Here is a 23,366-nt window from a genome sequence, read left to right on the forward strand (position 1 = left end):
ATTTTTTGGTTTTTTGTGTTTTTTTCAAAAATTTTATTTATTTATTTGAGAGAGCGAGAGAGAGAGCACAAGCAGGGGAGGGGGGGCAGAAGGAGAGGGAGAAGCAGGCTCCCAGGGAGCCTTACGCAGGGCTCAATCCCAGGACACCAAGATCACAACCTGAGCCAAAGGCAGATGCTTAACCAACTGAGCCACCCAGGCACCCCTGTCTTTTTTATTTTAGCCATTCTGACAGGTGTAAGGTGATATCTCATTGTGGTTTTGATTTGCATTTCCATGATGATTAGTGATACTGAGCATCTTTTCATGTGTCTGTTGACTACTTATGTCTTCTTTGGAAAAATATCTATTCAGTTCCCCTGCCCATTTTTAATCAGAATATTTGGGAGGATTTTTTTGGTGTTGAGTTATGTAAGTTCTCTATATATTTTGGATATTAACCCTTTATCAGATATATCATTTGCAAATATCTTCTCCCATTCACTAGGCTGCCTTTTTGATGGTTTCCTTCATTGTGCAAAATTATTTTTTATAAAGAATAAATAATACACAGTAAATTTGAAATTGTTTCCATTATTATTTTTGTTGCCTAAAATATGTGTTTTATCTTCTAACGCTTCCATGAAGAATTTCAGTGAGTTTTGAACTTGTTAAAAATATGAAAAGACAGGGGCGCCTGGGTGGCTCAGTTGGTTAAGCGACTGCCTTCGGCCCAGGTCATGATCCTGGAGTCCCGGGATCGAGTCCCATATCGGGCTCCCTGCTCAGCAGGGGGTCTGCTTCTCCCTCTGCCCTCTTCCCTCTTGTGCTCTCTGTCTCTCATTCTCTCTCTCTCAAATAAATAAATAAAATCTTTAAAAAAAATTGAAAAGACAGTAGTAGAATTACTGGATGATATAGGGATTCTATTTTTAATTTTTTAAAAGATTTTATTTATTTATTTGAGAGACAGAGACAGAGAGAGAGAGAGTACAAGGAGGGGGAGGAGCAGAAGGAGAGGGAGAAGCAGGCTCCCCGCTGAGCAGGGAGCCTGATGCGGGTTTGATCTCAAGACCCTGAGATCATGAACTGAGCTGAAGGCAGACACTTAACTGACTGAGCCACCCAGGCACCCCTATTTCAAATTTTTTAGGAAATACCATAGTGTTTCCCACAGTGGCTGCACTGAAAAACGTATAAAATTGGTGAATCATTCATTATATTGTACACCTGAAACTAATATAACAATGTATGTTAATTATACTTAAATTAAAAAATGTGAAAAGACAGCATGCATGCTCAGAGCTGAGAAGATGAAACAGCAACAAAATGTTTGCATAATTGTTTCCCAGAACTATGAGTATCATTATTTAGTAAATGCATTCAACAATGGGCTTCTTTTATTTTTAGATTTATATGTTCTGTGAGGTATCTTTTTTCAGCTCTGACATTCACTTGAATCAAGTATAAAAATAAATAGAACTTAGAATCAGACCTTCAGATAGCTGTATCAGAAACCAATATTTTGTTTAAATGAAGCACATTTAATGTCAGTGTTCTCATCAAAATGAGAGCAAAGGAAAAAAATGAGAGCAAAGGTTATTACACCATTAATAAATACTAAAATTAATTTTAAAGTGTTCATTTCATCTTGTACCTTTATTTCTATATTTATAGAAATGAATGTCTTATATAATATTAGTATAGTTAATATGCCATTTATAAGTAAATATACATATATTAGGGGTGATCAAAATTTTTAGTGGTAAGGGAGAATGATTAAAAAAGTTGGGAAATGTTTTGCTTAAAGGAGGATGAAGGGAAACCATTCTTACGAACTGCCATATGTTACTGTGATTCTGCTTGCATATATTTATGATATATGTTAATTAGAAAAGAATAAATCATTCTGATGATTGTAATGCAGTTGCCCTGACGCAAGGAGGGCAGCATAATGAATAAGGATTTGTGCTGCCATAAAGTACATTCCAAACTGAACTCTTTTAACTAATTGTAACCAAGGCAATTACAGTATCTGAAGCGGACCAATCTTAAGCACTGTCAGAATGAATACTTATTATATGTGTGGGTTTCCAAAAAGTGAGTCAGGCATGGCCCTTAAAAGCTGGCAAAATCCAACCCCCTTTGGGAAAAAAAAAATACTATCTGAAAATCTAAAGGTAAAAGAGTGGATTTTAGAGCACAGAAAAGTGAGACCAAAACAGATTGTGATGTGGTAAGTCTGCACACTTCATTAAAAAAAAAAAAAAAAAAAGATTCCAGAAATGCAGATTTCCCTAAATCTCCTTGTTTGGATCTAGCCACCTATGCACAAAGGCACCAACTGATAACATTTTTTTGTTGGTAACAGCTGAGTGAACATGCAACACTGCTTACAGTCAATAAAATGTTTACATTGGGATACTGTGTTGGTCATTTTATCACCTGTCCCTTTCAATTTTAGGGTGACGTCCCTCCAAGAAAATAACTCTAAATATTTTATTAAAATGTACCTGTTTTAGATATCTAATAAGGCCATTCAAACAAACTTAAAGTAGATTCAAACTGCCAAGCTGTGAAATCCAGTTTCTCAATCTTTCCAAGTTTTCTTTGGATGCAGACCCCTACTCCCATCCCCCCAAGCCCCTTCTGGCTCCTGGATTAAATAATGTAAATGTATCTGGCCCAAAGATTCTTCTGTGAGACCTCCTTCTACTGTCGTGGTAGTTACCTTTGAACATCCATGTGGTTTTAGGCCTTCAAAATCCCGCTTCATTCCCTGACCTGAAGCTCTATATTCTGCACTGTTTACAGGATACTCCCTAGTTAGGAGGGCCAAGTACATGCTAAGTGCTATGCTAACTGGCTAAGGATAAAATCATGCATAGCCCCCGCCCAAAAGCAGTTCACAGCCTATTGAAAGAGATACTTAAATAGATAATCATAAAAGAACATGGTGAGCACGTCTGGGTGGCTCAGTTGGTTAAGCGACTGCCTTCGGCTCAGGTCATGATCCTGGAGTCCCAGGATCGAGTCCCGCATCGGGCTCCCTGCTCAGCAGGGAGTCTGCTTCTCCCTCTGACCCTCCCCCCTCTCATGTGCTCTCTCTCTCTCTCTCTCTCTCTCATTCTCTCTCTCAAATAAATAAATAAAATCTAAACAAACAAAAAAGAACATGGTGATCCAAGAAATATATTCACAAGGTATAATGAGAATACCAATTTGGGACACCTACTCCAGCTTGGGGAAAGGGAACTAGAAAGAGATACCAGCCATAGCACGTGAAATGGTTGTAAATAATGTGTACCAGTTGGTTAACCAAGTAGAGCCCACGGCATTTACAAAAGCGTGGAGGCATAAAGCAAGATGGTATGAGCAAGCAATTCAGCAATACTGGACAGTAAATTGTAAGGGAAGATGCGGAAGAGACGGAGTGGGAATTATATCATCCAAGGGGAAGAGTTTGATATACTATGCTCAGAAACATGGATAATTAGCCTTTGACAACGGGAACCACTGAAGAGCTTCAGTTAAGGCAAAGACTTGCTAGAACACTCTGACAGTTATGCAGAAAACAGATTTGAGAAGGCTGTGATAAAAATCCAGGGGGCAGATGATGAGAGCCCAAAGTAGAAGGCAGTGGTAGTGGAGATGGGAAGGGGCATACTGAAGACATAACACTCAGGTAGAACCTGCAGAACCTGTTACAGAACATGTTCTGTAAACAGAACAGCCTCTTCTACTAGGACTTGGGGTTCTGATGTGCTAGATTTCTAACTAAGAGCAGTATTGCTTAGAATAGTGCCTATAAACACTGGATCTGGGGCCAGGCTGCCTGGCTTTCAATCAGAGCTTCACTACTTTTTTAGCTGTGTGACTTTGATTGTTAATTTGACCTCCCTGAGTCTCAGTTTCCCCTTTTGAAAAAGCAGTGATTAACAATAGGAGCTCCTGCCTCTTCTTTTCTTCTTTATCTTGCTTTTCTTCTTTATCATGGCTCTTGCTTTTCTTCTTTTGGTCCTATTTTAAAAATTATGCTATTTTGTTATGTTTTATGTATCTTTTTAAGTCATTTTAAATCCCATCTGGAACAGTGTATAAACAAACAGCTTTTCAACTGATCATATCAAATTACTAACATTTACTTAATATTTATGCCTGTCAGCCTACCTCCATGCAGAGAGGTATGGTGACTTTCCATCTGGAAAAGACTACTGATTAGATTTCTCAAATATCACAGAAAGATGTCAAAATAGCCATATGCTCATATGTTTTTCAAAGCATATGGTTAATAATAATTAAAATTAAACAGCTGCCAGATTGGCTGCTTATTCTAGACTGGGCACTATGCTATGCCTTTTACTCATGATGTACACTGGAATCCTCACGGCCTATTGTGAGGCAGATACTACATTATCATGTTTTATAAAACGAGGAAAGGGAGGCACACATCCAGCAAATAACTTGCCCAAGGTCATACATCCTATAAGTGACAATCTGGTCTTTGAACCCAGGCAGCCTGGTTCCAGAGTCTGACCTCTTAACCACTATGCTATACAGTCTCTTCTTTTTCTGCTAATATTGCTTGTACATGGTAATATTTGGAAAAGGGACATCTTACCCTCAGTAACTGGAGCTTTTTAAAAGTCCTCAGCTAGTAACAGATGAACGTTTGAGAGGCCCTCAGTCTGGCTTATTTCTCAGTCCCCTGAGCTCCCCTCATCCAGGATATCCCTTCTAAAGGACAGTAGGAGCATATGGGGGAAGTAACTAAAATATAATCTCTTTTGTTAGTTCTTAGAATCACAGTTGGGGATAATTTCCTCCAGACTGAAACCACATGGTTACTTTTCAATGCCACCAAATTCTGTTCATAAATGGTTTGAAGAAATTCCCACTTAAAATAATGCATACTTCTCTAAAGTAAGCCCCAAAGGGAAGCTGGGTGTCTTATATATATTTCTCCTGCAGAGTAGTTTTTTGGATACATGGAAATGTGGTCTTATTTTCATGATTTCACACTTTTTTTTTGCTCCTCAGCAACTCCAGACATCTTAAACCTACCACCAATCCTGGAAGGCAGATCTCCATAAACATGGTACATAGAAGTAAGTATATATAAAAGATCATAAAAACGAGACCATATGTCCAAATACCACCCTTGGCAACAGGAGAAATACATATATATGTCAAATCCCATTTGGCTTTCCAGCTTGCAAGACCTATGCTTGAAGCTACCACTCACATAAGCCAGGCTCACGAGAGCCCCATGAGATTGACGCGAGGGGGGCAGGAAATGGCCAGTTCATCCTCTTCTCTGCCAAAGTCCTTTTCCTTAACAGCCCAAAGGCTTAAAAAGATTAAAAATCCCCCACTAAAAAAAAATATAATGTTTTAAAATCCAGGTCATTTATATGCATAAAATATTTTTTTACATCCGGTAAGAGCTGACACACTGTCATTTTTCAGTAAGTCCCATGACTGTGCACAACACCATTATCTTTCCTTAGTCAACAAGCTTTTATAAACCATCACCCTTGCAGAGAAGACCCTCTTCCACCAGGGTCACAGATCTTGGGGATTGCTAAACTGAACTCTAGCTAATCATCTAATTCTTTCTTGCAGGCCATGTCACCTAAAAATCACCCATACAGTCCCCTTAGATGAGAAATCCTGATGGTTAGTGACTAATCCAGCCCATGTTCACACCTAACTGTGATTTCATGCATTTGGTTTCTTTTTTAATTTTAGGGATGCTGTGATCTAGCTACGGTCACAGAAACCCTGAACATAATCAAATAACCTGTGGTTGAACTTAAATTTAACTGTGTATGTAGCAGATAATTTTAAGATTTAAGGCCTATAAGACATAAAATAAATGCTAATTTCTTTCAAATAAAATATTAACATATCCATAAGTATATATATACAAAAGAGAAGGTACAAATTGGAGAATATAAAATAAAGGTAAAAATATGAATGTACTACAAGCCTCTTTCCCTCCTAAACTGCTTAACTATAATTACTTAACACATTACATCAAATCCCTAGAACAAGATTGGTACATGCAATATCAACATCTTGTCTACAGCTAGAAGCAATGTAGATATTTGAAAAATCCTAAAGGATAAAAAATTAAAATTGCTAAAATGTTCAAATTATGCGTGTATATATTTGTTTTATCTTCAATTCTGACACAGCATATGAAAGTACCTTAAAAAGTTTTAAGGGGGGGTATAAATTTTCATAATTCAGTTAAGATAACTTACAATAAAGCAAGGCATTCAAAATGTCCAGCTGAACTTTCCTCACCCTGTATATGTAAATATTTGACTTGATCATTATTAGTTCTAAATCTAACTACACAATCAGCATATCAATGAGGATGCCCTTTTATAAAAATGAACAATCTCCCCCACTAGATAGCAAGCTGTATGAGAGAAGGGACTTTGTTTTGTTCGTCTCTCTACCTTCAGTGCCCAGAGCATATTTACAATACATATTTGTTGATTAAATGAGCTGGCATCGAAAATATCAAATATATTCAGATACACCTAAGAGCTTATCATCCAGGACTTCACTTTTGATATTATTAATTCAAATACCCTTTCTGCTTCTGCTCTCTCAGCTCCTACCTGTCTTCACTTCCTTTCCTAGGCAGTCTGAATTCTATTGTTTCAACTTCACTCTGTCAATATCCTCAATAACCCATTTTCATTGCAAATATCTGATAAAAACATAACCCTACAAGAGCCCAACTGTTGTGCTTTATGCCTGCCCTGGGGCTACTGAGATCTACTGTAAAAAAAATCAAAGTCTGGTAGGTTATTATCAATATGAATTCTTGGTCACCAAGCTCACCTCAACACTGCCTGACTCTCCAACTATGTTTTCCTGTTCACCACAATAACTATTTTAAACCTTCCCCAAGAACTGCAAATCTCCAACCCAAACCTTGCCCCACTTCAACCCCTGCTCTAAAGGATGACCTTTCCTCCTACATCACAGAAAAATATAAATGCCCTTAGACAAGTTCCTGCCACCGAATCTATAAATCTATTTTCATCTAGATTCACTTTTTGTTCTTCCCACCTAGTAATGTACTTCCTCTTATTTAAGGGTAATCCCTCCACTTCATTCTGGATCCTCTTCTATTTGACATAAAAACTTCGCACTGTAAGGACTGTGCTCCATCAATTATCCCTTCCTTCCCATCAGCTTTTAAACATGTCTAAGTCCCTCCCAAATTATATATATATATATATCTTTGAATGCCTGGGTGGCTCAGCCGGTTAAGCGTCTGCCTTCAGCTCAGGTCATGATCCCAGGGTCCTGGGAACGAGTCTCGCATCAGGCTCTCTGCTCAGCGGGGAGTCTTCTTTCTCCCTCTCCCTCCCGCTCTCCCTGCTTGTGCTCTCTCTCTCTGACAAATAAATAAATAAATAAAATCTTAAAAAAAAAAGAAACATCCCTAGATCTCAACCTTTCCCCTACTACCACTCTCACTGCTCTTGAGAGCCAAATTTCTCTAAGGAGTTCTCCATATTCACTGCCTCCACCTCCTCATATCCCCAATCATTTCTCAACCTACCAAAGTCTAGCATTCCATCCCACTCACTCCGTGAAATTGCTCTAAGGTCACCAGGAACCTCCTAAATCCAGTGGACAGTAGCCAGTCTTGTATCTTCCTAGACCTCTCTGGATCTTTAGCACCACTTACCACTTTTCAGTGGAGCCATTCCATTTTGAAAAACTTATCCTACTGATATTCAAGTACATACACAAATATATATCATAAGGGTGCTTGGTATTTGAATAAGCAAAATCGTTATACAACAATATAAACATATATCAATAAAAAACTGATTATGTTAGTTATGGTACATACATATAATGGAATACTATGCCACTGGTTTCTTTTTTTTTTTTTTTTTTTCATTTTACATAGTTAACATAGTGCAATATTGGTTTCTGGTGTAGAATGCAGTGATTCATCACCTACATACAACACCCAGTGCTCATCACAAGTGCCCTCCTTAACACTCATCACCCATCTAGCTCATCCCCCACCCAATTCCCCCCATCAGCCTTCAGTTTGTTCTCTATCTGAAGAGTCTCTTAAAATCTTTTTTAAAAGCCCCAATAATTCATTTTTGCTTTTGTTTCCCTTGCCTCCAGAGACGTGTCTAGTTAGAAGTTGCTATGGCTGAGGTCAAAGAGGTTGCTGCACATGTTCTCCTCTAGGATTTTGATGGTTTCCTATCTCACATTTAGGTCTTTCATCCACTTTGAATTTATTTTTGTGTATGGTGTAAGAAAGTGGTCCAGTTTCATTCTTCTGCACTTTGCTGTCCAGTTTTCCCAAAACCATTTGTTGAAGAGACTGTCTTTTTTCCATTGGATATTCTTTCCTGCCTTGTCAAAGATTAGTTGACCATATAGTTGTGGGTCCACTTCTGGGTTCTCTATTCTGTTCCATTGATCTATGTGTCCATTTTTGTGCCAGTATCATACTGTCTTGATGATGACAGCTTTGTAATATAGGTAGACATCTGGAATTGTGATGCCTCCAGTTTTGTTTTTCTTATTGAGAATTGCTTTAGCTATTCAGGGTCTTTTGTGGTTCCATGCAAATTTTAGGATTGTTTGTTCTAGCTCCGTGAAAAATGCTGTTGGTATTTTGATAGGGACTGCATTAAATGTGTACATTGCTTTGGGAAGTGTAGACATTTTAACAATGTTTGCTCTTCCAATCCATGAGCATGGAATGCTCTTCCATTTCTTTGTGTCCTCTTCAATTTCTTTCATAAGTGTTCTACAGTTTTCAGAGCACAGATCTTTCACCTTTTTAGTTCGGTTTATCCCTAGATATCTTATGGTTTTTGGTGCAATTGCAAATGCGATCGATTCCTTGATATCTTTTTCTGCTGCTTCATTATTGGTGTATAGAAATGCAACAGATTTCTGCTTATTGATTTTATATACTGCAACTTTGCTGAACTCATGTATTACTTCTAGCAAATTTTTATGGAGTCTTCCAGGGTTTCTACATAGAGTATCATGTTGTCTGCAAATAGTGAAAGTTTGATTTCTTCCTTGCCAATTTGGATGCCTTTTATTTCTTTTTGTTTTCTGATTGCTGAGGCTAAGATTTCCAGTACCACATTAAATAGTAATGGTGAGAGTGGACATCCTTGTCTTCTTCCTAACAGTAGGGGAAAGGCTCTCAGTTTTTCCCCATTGAGAATATTAGCTGTGGATCATTTGTATATGGCCTTTATGATGTTGAGGTATGTTCCATTTAGCCCTACTTTGTTGAGGGTTTTATCAAGAAAGGATGCTGTATTTTGTCAAATGCTTTTTCTGCATCTATTGACAGGATCATATGGTTCTCATCCTTTCTTTTATTAATGTGGTGTATCACGTTGATTGATTTGCGAATATCGAGCCACCCCTGCAGCCCAGGAATAAATCCCATCTGATCATGGTAAATAATTCTTTTAATGCACTGTTGAATTCAATTTGCTAGTATTTTATTGAGAATTTTTTTGCATCCATGTTCATCAGGGATATTGGCCTGTAATTCTCCTTTTTAGTGGGGTCTTTGTCTAGTTTTGGAATCAAGGTAATGCTGGCTTCATAGAATGAATTTGGAAGTTTTCCTTCCATTTCCATTTTTTGGGGCAGTTTGAGAAAAGTAGGCATTAACTCTCCTTTAAATGGCTGGTATAATTCCCCTAGGAATCCATCTGGCCCAGGACTTTCGTGTGTTGGGAGGTTTTTATTACTACTAATTCAATTTCTTTGCTGGCTATGGGTCTCTTCAAATTTTTTATTTCTTCCTGTTTCAGCTTTGGTAGTTTGCTGGTTTCTAGGAATTTGTCCATTTCTTCCAGGTTGCCCAATTTGTTGGCATATAATTTTTCATCGTTTTCTCTTATAATTGTGTTTCTCTGGTGTTGGTTGTGATCTCCCCCTTTCATTCATGGTTTTATTTGGATCCTTTCTCTTTTCTTTTTGATAAGTCTGGTAGTAGTTTATCAATTTTATTAATTATTTTGAAGAACCAGCTCTTAGTTTGTTAATCCATTCTACTAGGGTTTTTTGTTTGTTTCTATATCATTTATTTCTGCTCTAATCTTTATTATTTCCATTCTTCTGCCGGCTTTAGGCTTTATTTGCTGTTCCTTTTCTAGCTCCTTTAGGTTTAAGGTTAGGTTGTGTATTTGAGACTTTTCCTGTTTCTTGCAGTAGGCCTGTATTGGTATGTACTTCCCTCTTAGGACTGCCTTTGTTGTATTCCAAAGTTTGGACGATCGTGTTTTCATTCATTTGCTTCCATGTATTTTTTAATTTCTTCTTTAACATCCTGGTTAACTGATTCATTCTTTAGTAGGATGTTCTTTAAATTCCATGTATTTGGGGTCTTCCCAAAGTTTTTCTTGTTGTTGACTTCAAGTTTCATAGTGCTGTGGTCTGAAAATATGCATGCTATGATCTCGATCTTTTTGTATGTGTTGAGGGCTGATCTGTGACCCGGTATGTGATCTATTCTGGAGAATTTTCCACGTACACTTGAAAAGAATGTGTATTCTGCTGCTTTAGGATGAAATGTTCTGAATGTATCTGTTAAGTCCATTTGGCCCAGTGTGTCATTCAAAGCCATCGCTTCCTTGTTGATTTTCTGCATAGATGATCTATCCATTGCTCTAAGTGGGGTGTTAAAGTCCCCTACTATTATTATATTATTATCAATGAGTTTCTTTGTTATTAGGTGATTTATATATTTGGGTGCTCCCAAGTTGGGGGCATAAATATTTATAATTGTTAGATCTTCTTGATGGATAATCCCCTTAATTATGATATAATGCCCTTCTTCAACTCTTTTTACAGGCTTTGTTCTAAAATCTAGTTTGTCTGACATAAGTATGGCTACTCTGGCTTTCTTTTGACATCCATTAGAATAACAGATGGTTCTCCATCCCCTCACTTTCAATCTGCAGGTGTCTTTAGGTCTAAAATGAGTCTTGGAGGCAGCATATAGATGGATCTTATTTTTTTTCTCCATTTTGATACCCTATGTCTTTTGATTGGAGCATTTTGTCCATTTCCATTCAGAGTGATTATTGAAAGACATAAATTTAGTGCCTTGTGTTACCCATAAATTTGGTGTTTCTGGTGATGTTCTCTGGTCCTTTCTAGTCTTTGCTGCTTTGTTGTTGTTTTTTTCTCCCCTCAAAGAGTTCCCCTTAAAATTTCTTGCAGGGCTGGTTTAGTGGTCATGAACTTCTTTAGTTTTTGTTTGTCTGGGAAACTCTTTATCTCTCCTTCTATTCTGAATGACAGCCTTGCTGGGTAAGAATTCTTGGCTGCCACAATAGCCAAACTGTGGAAAGAGCCAAGATGTCCATCGACAGATGAATGGATAAAGAAGAGGTGGTATATATATACAATGGAATATTATGCAGCCATCAAAAGGAATGAGATCTTGCCATTTGCAACGACGTGGATGGAACTGGAGGGTATTATGTTGAGCGAAATAAGTCAAACAGAGAAAGACATGTATCATATGATCTCACTGATATGAGGAATTCTTAATCGCAGGAAACAAACTGAGGGTTGCTGGAGTGGGGGGTGGGGTGGGAGGGATGGGGTGACTGGGTGATAGACACTGGGGAGGGTATGTGCTCTGGTAAGTGCTGTGAATTGTGCAAGACTGTTGAATCTCAGATCTGTACCTCTGAAACAAATAATGCAATATATGTTAAGAAAAAAAAAAAGAAGAAGAAGGTAGTGGGAGGGGAAGAATGAAGCGGGGAAAATCGGAGGGGTAGATGAACCATGAGAGATGATGGACTCTGAAAAACAAACTGAGGGTTCTAGAGGGGAGGGGGGTGGGAGGATGGGTTAGCCTGGTGGTGGGTATTGAGGAGGGCACATTCTGCATGGAGCACTGGGTGTTATGCACAAACAATGAATCATGGAACACTACATCTAAAACTAATGATGTAATGTATGGGGATTAACATAAGAATAAAAAAAAAAAAAGAATTCTTGGCTGCCTATTTTTCCCATTCAGCACATCAAACATTTTCTGCACTCCTTTCTGGCCTGCCAAGTTTATGCGGACGATCTGTCTTCCCTTGTAGGTTAAGGACTATTTTGCCCTTTCTGCTTTTAGGATTCCTTCCTTGTCTGTGTATTTTGTGAATTTGACTATGATATGCCTTGGCAATGGCTGGCTTTTGTTGAATTTAATGGGGGTTCTCTGTGCTTCTTGGATTTTGAGGTCTGTGTCCTTCCCCAGATTAGGGAAGTTTTCAGCTATAATTTTTTTTGAATAAACCGTCTGCCCCCTTTTCTCTCTCTTCATCTTCTGGGACTCCTATGATATGAATTTATTATGTTTTAATAAGTTGCTGAGTTCCTTAAGTCTACTTTCGTGATCCATTACTTTTCTTTCCCTCTTCTTTTTTTTATAAAGATTTTATTTATTTATTTGAGAGAGAGATAACAAGAGAGAGCATGAGCAGAGGGGAGAGGGAGAAGCAGACTCCCCACTGAGCAGGGAGCCCAACATGGGGCTCGATCCCATGACCCTGAGATCATGACCTGAGTTTAAGGCAGATGCTTAACCGACTGAGCCACCCAGGCACCCCTTTTTCCTTCTTCTTTTCAGGTTTGTTGTTTCCCATAATTTTATCTTCTCTATCACTGATGTACTCCTCTGATTGGTCCGCCCTCATTTTTAGGGCCTCCACTTGGGACTGCATCTTGGGTATAGCACTGTTAATTTTAGCCTGACTAGATTTTAGTTCTTTTATTTCTGCAGTAAGGGATTCTCTAGTGTCTTCTATGCTTTATCCAAGCCCAGCTAGTATCCTTATAATCATTGTTTTAAATTCTAGTTCAGACATCTTACTTATATCTGTATTGATTAAATCCCTGGCTGTGAGTTCTACTTCCCATTCTTTCTTTTGGGGTGAATTTCTCTGTCTCATCATTTTCTCCAGAAAAGGAAAGAAGGAAAAAAAAACAAACAAAACAAAAAACAAGGAATAGGAAAACAAACAAACAAAAAAACCTATATCCTGGGTGCGTTTTGGCCTGCTTGTTAATAAGAATCTCGATCCCAAAATAAATTAATTAATAATAATAATAAAATGAAAGTAAACAAAAAATAAAATATACGTATGAAGTATATATAAATAAAAATTTAAAAAAATTAATAAAAATTTTTAAAAGGAAAAAATTATAAAATAAATGAAAATAATAATAAAGAATAAAAGGAAAAAGGAAACTAGATCCTGTTTTCCCTTAGAGCTAAAGCTTTGCAGCAGTCTATGATCAGTAGATTTGTTGCAAGCAAGTTGTTCATGCTGGTCTTCTGGGGGAAGGGTTTGTTGTACTGATTCTCAGGTGGAATTGCACTAGTGGAAATGCACCTCCAGGATGCAGGGGGGTGGGACTTGGTGTAAGCACCTCCAGCCTCCACTAGGTGGCACTGTTTTGCTCCCTGAAGGCTTTCAGCGCTGACTGATGGGATGAATATGGTGGTGCCCAGCTCCCTACCCCTGGAGCTGAAAGTTCTTGCCCCCCATCTTCAATGAGCCCTCACAGAAGAGCAATCAATCACTCTTGTGTCCCTGATTTCTGTCAGAACCCTGCGTTCACCCTGCCTGTGTCTGAGCTTTTTTATCTCAGGCCTGCGACTGAGTTTCAAAACTCCGAGTTTTAGGGACTCCCATGGGGTGGACACACACTGTTCCTCTGGGGGAGTGTCTCACCATGCTTTTGCCATTTTCCAGCCTATTACAGGAAAGCAGTTACAGGACTTCACAGCAGTTCACAGTTTATTGCAAAACAGAACAGAAAGCCAGCACCGCGGCTCAGCCAGTGTCCCTGCTCCTAAGCCTGGGAACAGTGCAGCACTTAAGCACCACCCAGTCTTCTTGCAACCCAGGGGACGCTCAGACCACAGTGTCCCACCTGGGATTCCACCCCACTTTGCCACCTGAGCACCTGTAAGCCAGGCACATCCCCCACTGTAGCAGACGTCTAAAAGTTCAGATTTTGCGCTCTGCTGCTTATAATACTTTGCAGTAGCCTCCTTAAGCAAGCTCCCTCTCCGCCACTGCATCCGCAGCTGTATCTCCCCCAATTCAATTCTCCGCATCTCCTACCTTCCAAAAGGTGGTCACTTTTCTACTTGTAGACCTGCAGTTTTTGTTCTCTCAGACCTCCAATTTATTTCTTGGGTGTTCAGAATGATTTGATAATTATCTAGCTGTGTTTGAGGGATGAGACAGGCTTAGGGTCCCCCTAATCCTCTGTCATCTTAACTCCTCCTTCCACACATACATTTGAAAACACCAATGTTACTGCTAAAAAGAGATAGTTCTATTTTTACTGACACTGAAGGCTTGCCACAAATATTAAGTAAAAATCCACTGCAAAACATATACATTATGATTCCATTTGTATTTTTAACATATAAGTACAGACATGATGGATGGATGGATGGGAGGAAGGAAATATTTTATACAGGCATGGAAATGTCTGGAAAGAGATACAAATTTAATATTGTTACCTCGGGAATGGAATGTGGAAAGAGAACAGAAGACTTATGTATTATTTTTGTTGGGTCAAGTAATAAAAATGTAGTCAGATCCCTAGTCACACCAAAGTTTCTAAAGTAGATAAGAAAGAAATTCAGAGGAAATCAAAAGGGAATGGCCAGAGACTGGGTAAAATACATTTTAGAGTTTCCACAGCGAAGGGAGGAGAGAGAGAGAGAAGGGTGATTAATGGGTTCAAATATGGAAAAGAGATCTACTAAAAACAAGGAGAATTAAGTATGTTAACAGAAAATGAGCATGAACAGATAATTCTTGAAGAAGATCAATCAGATGGCCAATAGATGTAAAAAAGAAAAACTTTCACTCTTACTGGTAATGAAAATGTTTTCATGCACGCCTATCAATTCAGCAAAATTTTTAAAAGAGTATTCAATTTTAAAAAGGGAAGATGTAAGAGGTACTCTCATACTTTGTTGGCAAATGTAAATTGGTAAAACCTGTTAGAGAAAGCAATGCGACAATGTAATTTCTAAAAAATTAAACTTCATTGAACTTACCACAATTGTGATGAAATCACTACTTATGTGATACATTAACACATACCTCTCCTGCTGAAGTAAGTTCCATGAAGAAAAGGCCATGGTCTTCTTCTCCACTATATCTCTCAAGTACTTCACCTAGAAACTGGCACATTGTAGGCCCTCAGTAAATCAACCCACGCCTTCTGGTAAGTTGCAAACCATAGTTTAAGGACACTGATACTAAAGCTATTCTGATGCCTGAATTAATAGAGCTACAAACAACAAACAGTACAAGATGCCATGAAAATTTTCCATCTCTTAAGAATTACTCAAGTTCAAAGTAGAATTAGTCACACATATGGGTTCCACAGGGTTCCACCATTTCCACTATTCCACCAGCACTGTCCAATCTCCTGCCCTCTTATATTTCTGTCACAGCTACCCAGAAAAATCCCCAAATCAGATCATGGACACACTGTTTCTACACCTGGACTGATGAGTGCTGCTGGAGAGAATGGATACAGGATTCTGTGACTTGGGGTGGAGACAAATTCAAGTTATCCAAGCCTTTCTTGGCTCACTATGATGTGGCAATTTGGATGACAGGCCTCGAAAAAGCTCCTCTTTTCATCCCTCTCAAATGCTATCCCAATCCCTCAGCCCTTGCATCAGATGGGACCTTCCTCACAATCTTGTCCTTCCACAGTTCCTTCCTTCTCCACAGCTTCATCAATCCTGCCCCTTTCCCTCCTGTCTCAATGGAAAAGCAAACTCCCTTTCTCTAAGGCCAGTCTTTTCACCTTTTTCACTCTGGAGCCCCCACCCTTCTGCTTCCTCAGCAACTATGTATCATCAAGCTCTATGCCATCTCCATATAAATGGGCTCATCTCCTATATTTAAAACTAAAAAAAATTAACAAGATGGTCTTGTTCCTTGTGCCCAACTGTCTATAAGAAACACCCTTTCCTTTCCATTGTAGCCAAGCCTCTTCAAAGTGTATATATATCATATGCCTTATCAGGCCTTCTTCATGCTCACTCCCCAACCCTCTACAATCCCCCTTCTCTCCTGCTGCACTGATGCTGTCATTGACCTCCTAATTGCCAAATCTAATGAACATGTTTTTCAAAATGTTTTATAGCGTGTTTTCTCTGATTATAAGAGGGGTACAGAGCATGAACAAAGTTATGACATATGACAAGAACAAAAAAACTTGCACTGTGTAACAGGCAATGAATAAATATCCCTTATAAACACAGTGTTCTTACAAACAAATTAAATATATAACCCAAAAGAAAAATGTGCAAAGGATCTTAAAGAGCAAGTCTCAGGAAAAATGCAAATAGCTAACACACATGAAAAATTACTCAGCCGTACTAGTAATAAGAGAAATGCCAGTTAAATCAGTTAGATACTATTTTTCACCTATCAGACTGGCAAAAATTAGAAAGACTGTCCACCCTCAGCAAGGGCATGCAGAAACGCACTCTCTGTGGTGAGAGCGTAAACCTTCCTGGATGTCACTCTGACAAAGCCTGATCACATTTTTTAATGTAAGTATCCTCTGACCCAACGATTCTACTAGAAAGCTATCCTACAGAAATATTTGTGTGGGTATATCCATATCTACATCCATTGTGGGCACTCTGTAAAGATGTTCATTGCAGCCTTGTGTTGCTTGGACTAGGGTAACAGGCAGAGGAGATGGAGATATGTGGCAGAATATATGACAGAGTTGGAGATCAGGTCAATAAGACTTGCTGATGAATTGAATGTGGAGAGGTGAGAGAAGGGGAGGAATCAAGGGAGACCCCAAGTTCTCGGCTTGAGCAACTAAATGGATGATGGTGCCATTTTACTGAGATAGGGAAGGCTGAGGGAAAGGGCCAGAGACCTGAGAAGAATCAGGAGCCCTGTTTTGGCCATGTCACATTCGATATCTATTGGACATACATCCAAGTAGAGCTGTCAAATAGGCCATTGGATATATGAGGCTACAGCTTAGAAGAAAGGCTTGGGTCAGACACATAAATGTGGGAGTGGTGAGTGTATAGATAGACGGTATTTAAAGCCATGGGGCTGGAAGAGTGCTTCTAGGAAGATTTGGGATGGAAAAAAGTGCATGGACTGAGCCCTAGGTCACTCCAATGTTCAGAGGTTGAGGAGATAAATTTAGTAGAAGAAGAGGCTGAGCAGAAGTTTTTCAATACAAACTTGAGTTTTAAAGAAGTTAACATACATCAAATGGCAGGAAATTCCATACTTACCACCATATTAAGGGCCCAACTCCTTCCAAGTTTGTCTTTTAAGGAATTCTAGGGTTTTTTTCCCTTTCTTTTTAAGATTCTATTTATTTATTTGAGAAGGAGAGAGCGAGAGAGAGCACGAGTGGGGCGAGGGGCAGAGGGAGAAGCAGACTCCCTGCTGAGCAGGGAGCCCCATACAGCTTGATCCTGGGACTCCGGGATCATGACCTGCGCAGAAGGCAGACACGTAACCAACTGAGCCACCCAGGCACCCCCCCTTTTTTTCTTTCTGAATATTTCAAACCACATTTAAACACAATCATATTTTTTTTCTTTTTTATTCCATAGTGTTTTCCTCACACCACATAACTCTCCTCCTAGTATAAAACTAAACCAGTCAAGTACTACATACAATAGCACTCAACAGTGGCTCTTCCATAAAGCTTATAATCCAATAACCTCCTGCCCAAAAAGCTAAGGAAAATGTGAGGCCAGAAGCCAAATTTGTGCCACCTTAGATTCTTTTGGGCTATTCATTTCCCTGTTACACAGCAACTTTCTCCAGCTTCTTACTGAGCCTGCCAAATGCCTGACAGGCCTGAAGAGCCTGACAATCCACATCCTCTCCTCTTAGGGCAAATCCCCCTTCCTACCAACAAGAAGCACGGCCTCTTTCCGTTTTCACTTTAGAAGTTTCCATTCAGAGACCCAAGCCTTAAAAAAAAAGAGAGAGAGAGAGAGAGGAAGTACTTCCAACTAGGTCAAAGCTGGCATCAGAAATGCAATGCAGTCTCAAAGCAAAACTCAGCAGAAGGAAAGCTGTGTGGGAATTGAGCCTGGGGTAGGGTGACAGACTAGGGATACTTCCTTTCAGGTCCAGGAGAACACAAAAGAGTGCCAGTTCCTAGAGCGGTGATGTCATTCATTGATTCATTTCACAAAATAGCCACCTATGATGTGCCAGGCTCTGTTATGGGTGCTGGGGTCTACTACTGGTAAATAAAACAGAAATCCCTGCCCACATGTAACTTACATTACGGAGGGGCGGAAGAGGGACAGACAATAAGAAAGAAAAATGAAAAAAAAATACACAATATGTTACATTAGAGTAATAAGGTAGGGAAGGGGCATATAGAATGTTCAGGGATGGGGTTGCAAGTTTAAATAGTGTGGTTAAAAAATAATAAAATAAAATAAATAATAAATAAATAGTATGGTTAGGGAGGGCCTCGCTGAAGTGACATTTAAGTACTAACTCCTAGCCTTCGGATTTCAAGGGCCTCAGGAAGCCGTTTTGTGGCCTTCATTTCTACTACCGCCAGCCCTCAGGCCCTTAAAGGCCTGGTATCTCCAGCCTAGCACAAATATTTGTTAATCTTGCTCATACCTAAGAGAAAGGGAGCTCCAAGATCCAGACCTTGCCCTTAAAAGAGGTTACAGCCTTCCAGGCGGAAAAACAATTAAGAGATGTTAAGGGCTTTCCTGGGGTGTAAACAAAGTGCTTTAGGACAGGATAACTGGTAAATGTGGCTTGGGGTAAGGAATTGTGTGTTCACTAAGGTTGTCCCAAAAAAGAGGCCCTGAAAGCTCAATCTTGAGAGGTGAATAGGAGTCAATGGCAGGAGAGTGGGTTTGGGAGTCCAGTTCGCTTTTCAGGAAAAATAAACAGCTGTAGCAAAGGACCAGAGATGGGATCGGTGAGGATATTTTCTATTCCGCACTGTCGCTGCCAAAGGTACTCCATCCACCCCACGATAAAACAAGCACACACTCACCCTCAGGCTCTCTGGACTGGCTGTTGGGAAATCCTTATCACTTACCACACCCTCATCTCTTCCCTAGCCAGCAGGGAAGGAAGAAGTTGAGTCAGACGCACATCCCTAGAAGCCAGGGTTACCCTCTCTTAACTTTGGGACAATTACTACCGAGCTGAGAGCCCCAGAGGCTTCATTCAGCCGGGTACACTCAGGGCGGTGTGCTTATCGTAATAATGTGGCAATTGGCCCCCTGTGATGTGTTGAAGAGGGTAAGCTATCAGTGAGGTAAGGGGTCCCAAGTCTCTGCAGCACATCTGAAATGGAGTCAAGGACCAAAACTCATGTTTCAGCTTGGAAGGGAAAATTTTAATCACTTAGTCCTCCCCTGTGAGCTATTTATTTAGTGTTCCTAAAATCTAAGACAGCAGAAGTGATGGGACAGGGGATAGGAACACAAGCTCTGCCCAGTTCAGCCGCTCATCAGTTGGGTGATTTGGGGCAAGGCGCTTAAGCTCTGAGTGTCCTTTCTATCAAAATATGGTTATAACTATAGTGCCTACCACGAAGAGTTATCATGAGGGTTATATGAGATAACTATGTAAAGAACTTATCATAGTACATGGCTCAATAGATCTTAACAACCATTATTAGTAGCATTAACGGGGAGAGCTCAGAGAGCATCAACCAGAATGCCACATACACGCACTGACCAATTATCCCAGGATAGGCCTCCAAGCTCCATTTCACTGCTCTAACCTAAAGTGAGGCACCTAAAATTGTGTTACCAGAAATGTTATCCCCTGCCAGAAGTCTCACAAGCCAAGCTGGTGGTCTTTTTCTACTTGGATTTCCAGCAGGTGTTAAAAAAAAAAAAAAAACTACAACAAAAAACTTCATCCGGGGGCCTCAACTTTGTTCATTAAACATCGTCCTCTCCACAGCCCAGTGGAGTAAACACATGAGGTTATTAACACCTTAATATCAATGGGTTTATGAGGAGTGGGGGTGGGGAGCTGAAAGAACAGAAAAGAAGCCAGCTAAAAATAGAAGGTCCAGGATGCAGTGAAGATTAATTTCTGTCACAAACGCACAAGGTCTAGGGTTAACCCTGCCAAAAGCAATATTCCGGAATGCTAGATCCTCTGGTCCTGAAGAAGCAGGGTATTCGTTCACCAGAATTATAACCAAACGTTTTCACCGCCACAAAAACAAAACAAAACAAAACAAAACAAAAAAACACCCAACCATCTCATTCAACTTTGGGGCGCTGGAGGAACATGTTTTCTGGCCCTTTACAAACCATCACTGGGGATAAGAGCATTCTGTGCCCCTTCTGAGGGCTCTGGGGACCCTTTTCCAGGAGCAAACCGCCGACGCCTGCTTGAAGGGTGGCAAGATAAAGCAGTTCAACACGAGAGCACACAGCTGGGTCCCCAGCCCCAAGAGCAGGGGAAGCCCACTGAGGCAGGACTCGCAGCCAGCCGGCCTCCAGCCTTTACCTTTGGCGGACCTACGGAGGCCAGAGAAGCTGACGCCGCGAGGTCCGAGGTCCGGAAGCAGTGCGAGACTGAGACCCGGCGCGACGGCCAAGCGCAGAGAGAGGAGCCACCGAAAAGGTGACTCGACGTCTCTGAGAGTGCAGTTCCCGCTCGGAGCTCGGCCCCACCCGCCCCCAGGGCCAGCTCGGGAGGGGCTCCAGCTGGGGCTGGCGGGAAAAGCCGAGCCACTCTGCGTTGAGGCGAGACCCCGAGGAGGCAGAGCCCAGAGGGGTAGAGCCCCCGTTAGCGACCAGTGGGCCAGGGAAGGGGCCAGAAGAGGCCCGAGGGCACGCAAACTGGCGGGGAGGGACCGCCCCAAGCAGACAGGAGTCAAAGCGTGGGGGGTGCGGTCCAGGGAGGCCGACGAGGGAGAGGGGACAGGCGGCCAGCTAGGGAGAAGGAAAGACTAGGAGAGCGGATAGGCGGGTAGAGAAGAACGCGGGTCCCTGAGATAGGGGTGGGGGGCACTTAGGGGCCCAGGGGGGAGCCCGGGACCGAGGGCGAAGGGGCGGCCGCTGGCCGCGGACATACCTGTCACCTGCAACAGGTGCCGCGAGAGGGTGAGGCGTCCCAGTGCGGGATTCAAGGGAGGGTCTCCGGCTCCGAGAAGGCGGCAATCCTGCTCAGGCAGCCGGCCCTACTCACCCTCCCGGGAGGCGGAAAAAGCTGCAACTTTCCCTGAAGCGGGGAGGAGCTGGACTCTTAAAGGGGCCGCACAGCTCTCCGGGCCCCTTAGTAGGGAACCGCGCCACCCGAATGGGTGCTCTGAGAGCCAAAGACTTAAGTCCCTGGAGGGATGCCTCCCCAGGCTAGGAAAGGGAGCTTAAGGGCTGAGGATAGGGGTCTAAGACTGGACGTGGCCCCCTTTTCACTTCCATCTCTGGTCACTCAGATGATAAATCTCCTGCGTCTTCCTCTTAGCTGAGCCAAAAGTTGTCAAACTGTCGTGTACTTATAAGATGAAGACTCTAGACCATATGATTTGGGAAGATAAAATATGATACCATTCTGATCCTTTAACTTTCAGGCAAATAAAAGTGGCAAATAAAAAGTGTCTGTCTAGGGGCGCCTGGGTGGCTCAGTCGTTAAGCATCTGCCTTCGGCTCAGGTCCTGATCCCGGGGTCCTGGAATTGAGCCCCACATCGGGATCCCTGCTCAGTGGGAAGCCTACTTCTCCCTCTCCCACTCCCCCTGCTTGTGTTCCCTCTCTCGCTGTGTCTCTCTCTGTCAAATAAATAAATAAAATCTAAAAAAAAAGTGTGTCTAAAATAGAAATGTTTGGGGCAAAGGACATAGACTAAATTCACACACAGACACAAATGTTTAAAACATTCAACTCACTAGTAATCAAGTAAGAGCAAATTAGAACAATAATGAGATTCTTTGGCAAAGTTTTTGTTTGTTTTATTCACATTTGATGACAAAAACAAAGCGCTTTCATAATTGCTCATAGGAGTGCATGCTGCTTAAAAACCCTTTTAGAAGGCATGTGAGCAATATATATCATTAGGCTTTAAAATGTTTATATCTACCCAGTAATTGTAGATTCCTGTCCCCCTCTTTCCCTCCCTCCCTCTCCTTCCCTTCTTCTCATCAGCCATTAACCATGCTCAAGTAAACATGCCCAAGTCTGCCATCTTAAAAAAAAAAAAAATCCTCTCTACAAACTAGGTACTTCTCTAGCTCCTCTTTATGGGCAAATCTATTGAAAATGTACTTTGCAGGTACATTTGCAATCTCTGTTCTCTTCTTCTCACTTACCAGTTTGGCATCCTTCCCCAACACTCCACTGAAACTGTGCTCAACAAAACACCCAACCAATGAATGACCCCCATGTCAATAAATCTATGTAAGTAAATAAAATAAAGGAGACATTTTTAATCATTATCTTGCTTGACATCATCCCGACATTTAATGCTGTTAACTATTTCCTCCTACTTGAAAGTCTTCCTGTGGCATTTATAATGCCATACTCTTGCCTTTCCTCCTACCCTTTTGCCCTCTCCTCAGAATCGCTTTGTAGACTCCATTTCTGCTATCTAACCTCTGAATGTCAGACAGTTTCAGAGCTAGGCTGCATATATTCTCTCCCTAAATGATCTCTTTCACTCACTTGGCTTTAATTACCATGTATATGGCCACAACTGTAATTTTATAGCTCTATCCAGACCTCTTCACGGAGCTCTGTGTTCTTGACATCTCCATTTGGATGTCTTGCGGAAACCTCAAATTCAACACATCCAAAGCTGAACACACCATATTTTCTCTTAAATTTGCTCCTCCTCCAGTGTTTCCTATCTCAGTAAATGATAGCATGCCACCCAAGACAGAAACCTGACACCTAACATAGTACCTGGCACATAGTAGGCCCTCATTAGTATTTATATAATGCGTGAATGAATGTGTCCTCAGGAAAACAGATGTACACAAACTTTTTGTACAACTATGTTAATCCTAGTATTAGTTAGAATAATAAAATACTAACCAAAAAACCTCATGATTCAGTGGTTAAGTAAATTATAGTGTAGTCATAAAATGGAATATTATATAGCTAATGAAGCTGACATTTACACATAGCTTATGACAGGAAAATGCTCATGCTCTAATATTAATTGAAAGTAGGATACAACATTTAACATAAACTATGATCACAATTAATGAAATGGATCGATACGCATGGGAAACAGAACAAAATAGAACAAAATATGCAAAATACTAGTACTGGTTGTCTCTATGTGGTAGAA

The 23,366-nt window shown here is 40.7% G+C and overlaps 1 protein-coding gene across 6 annotated transcripts in view; it reads right to left on the bottom strand.

The window, feature by feature from the left end:
- The window catches only part of SYTL4 (synaptotagmin like 4), a 60,865-nt gene extending 39,558 nt beyond the window's left edge, over nt 1–21,307 (bottom strand). For 2 of the 6 annotated variants that reach the window (XM_064574336.1, XM_064574333.1), the window contains exon 1: nt 21,153–21,297. The gene's annotated coding sequence lies outside the window, so the exon portion shown is untranslated. Of the gene's footprint in view, nt 1–20,582; nt 20,697–21,152 lie in introns of those variants that run through there. The other 4 variants (XM_064574337.1, XM_064574334.1, XM_064574332.1 and 1 more) reach the window with 3 other exon arrangements.
- Nucleotides 21,308–23,366: the final 2,059 nt, after the last annotated feature.

Source organism: Mirounga angustirostris, unplaced genomic scaffold, assembly GCF_029215605.1.
Source record: "Mirounga angustirostris isolate CCGP_5_RB_7025 unplaced genomic scaffold, mMirAng1.0.hap1 SCAF_11, whole genome shotgun sequence".
Lineage (NCBI taxonomy): Eukaryota > Metazoa > Chordata > Mammalia > Carnivora > Phocidae > Mirounga > Mirounga angustirostris.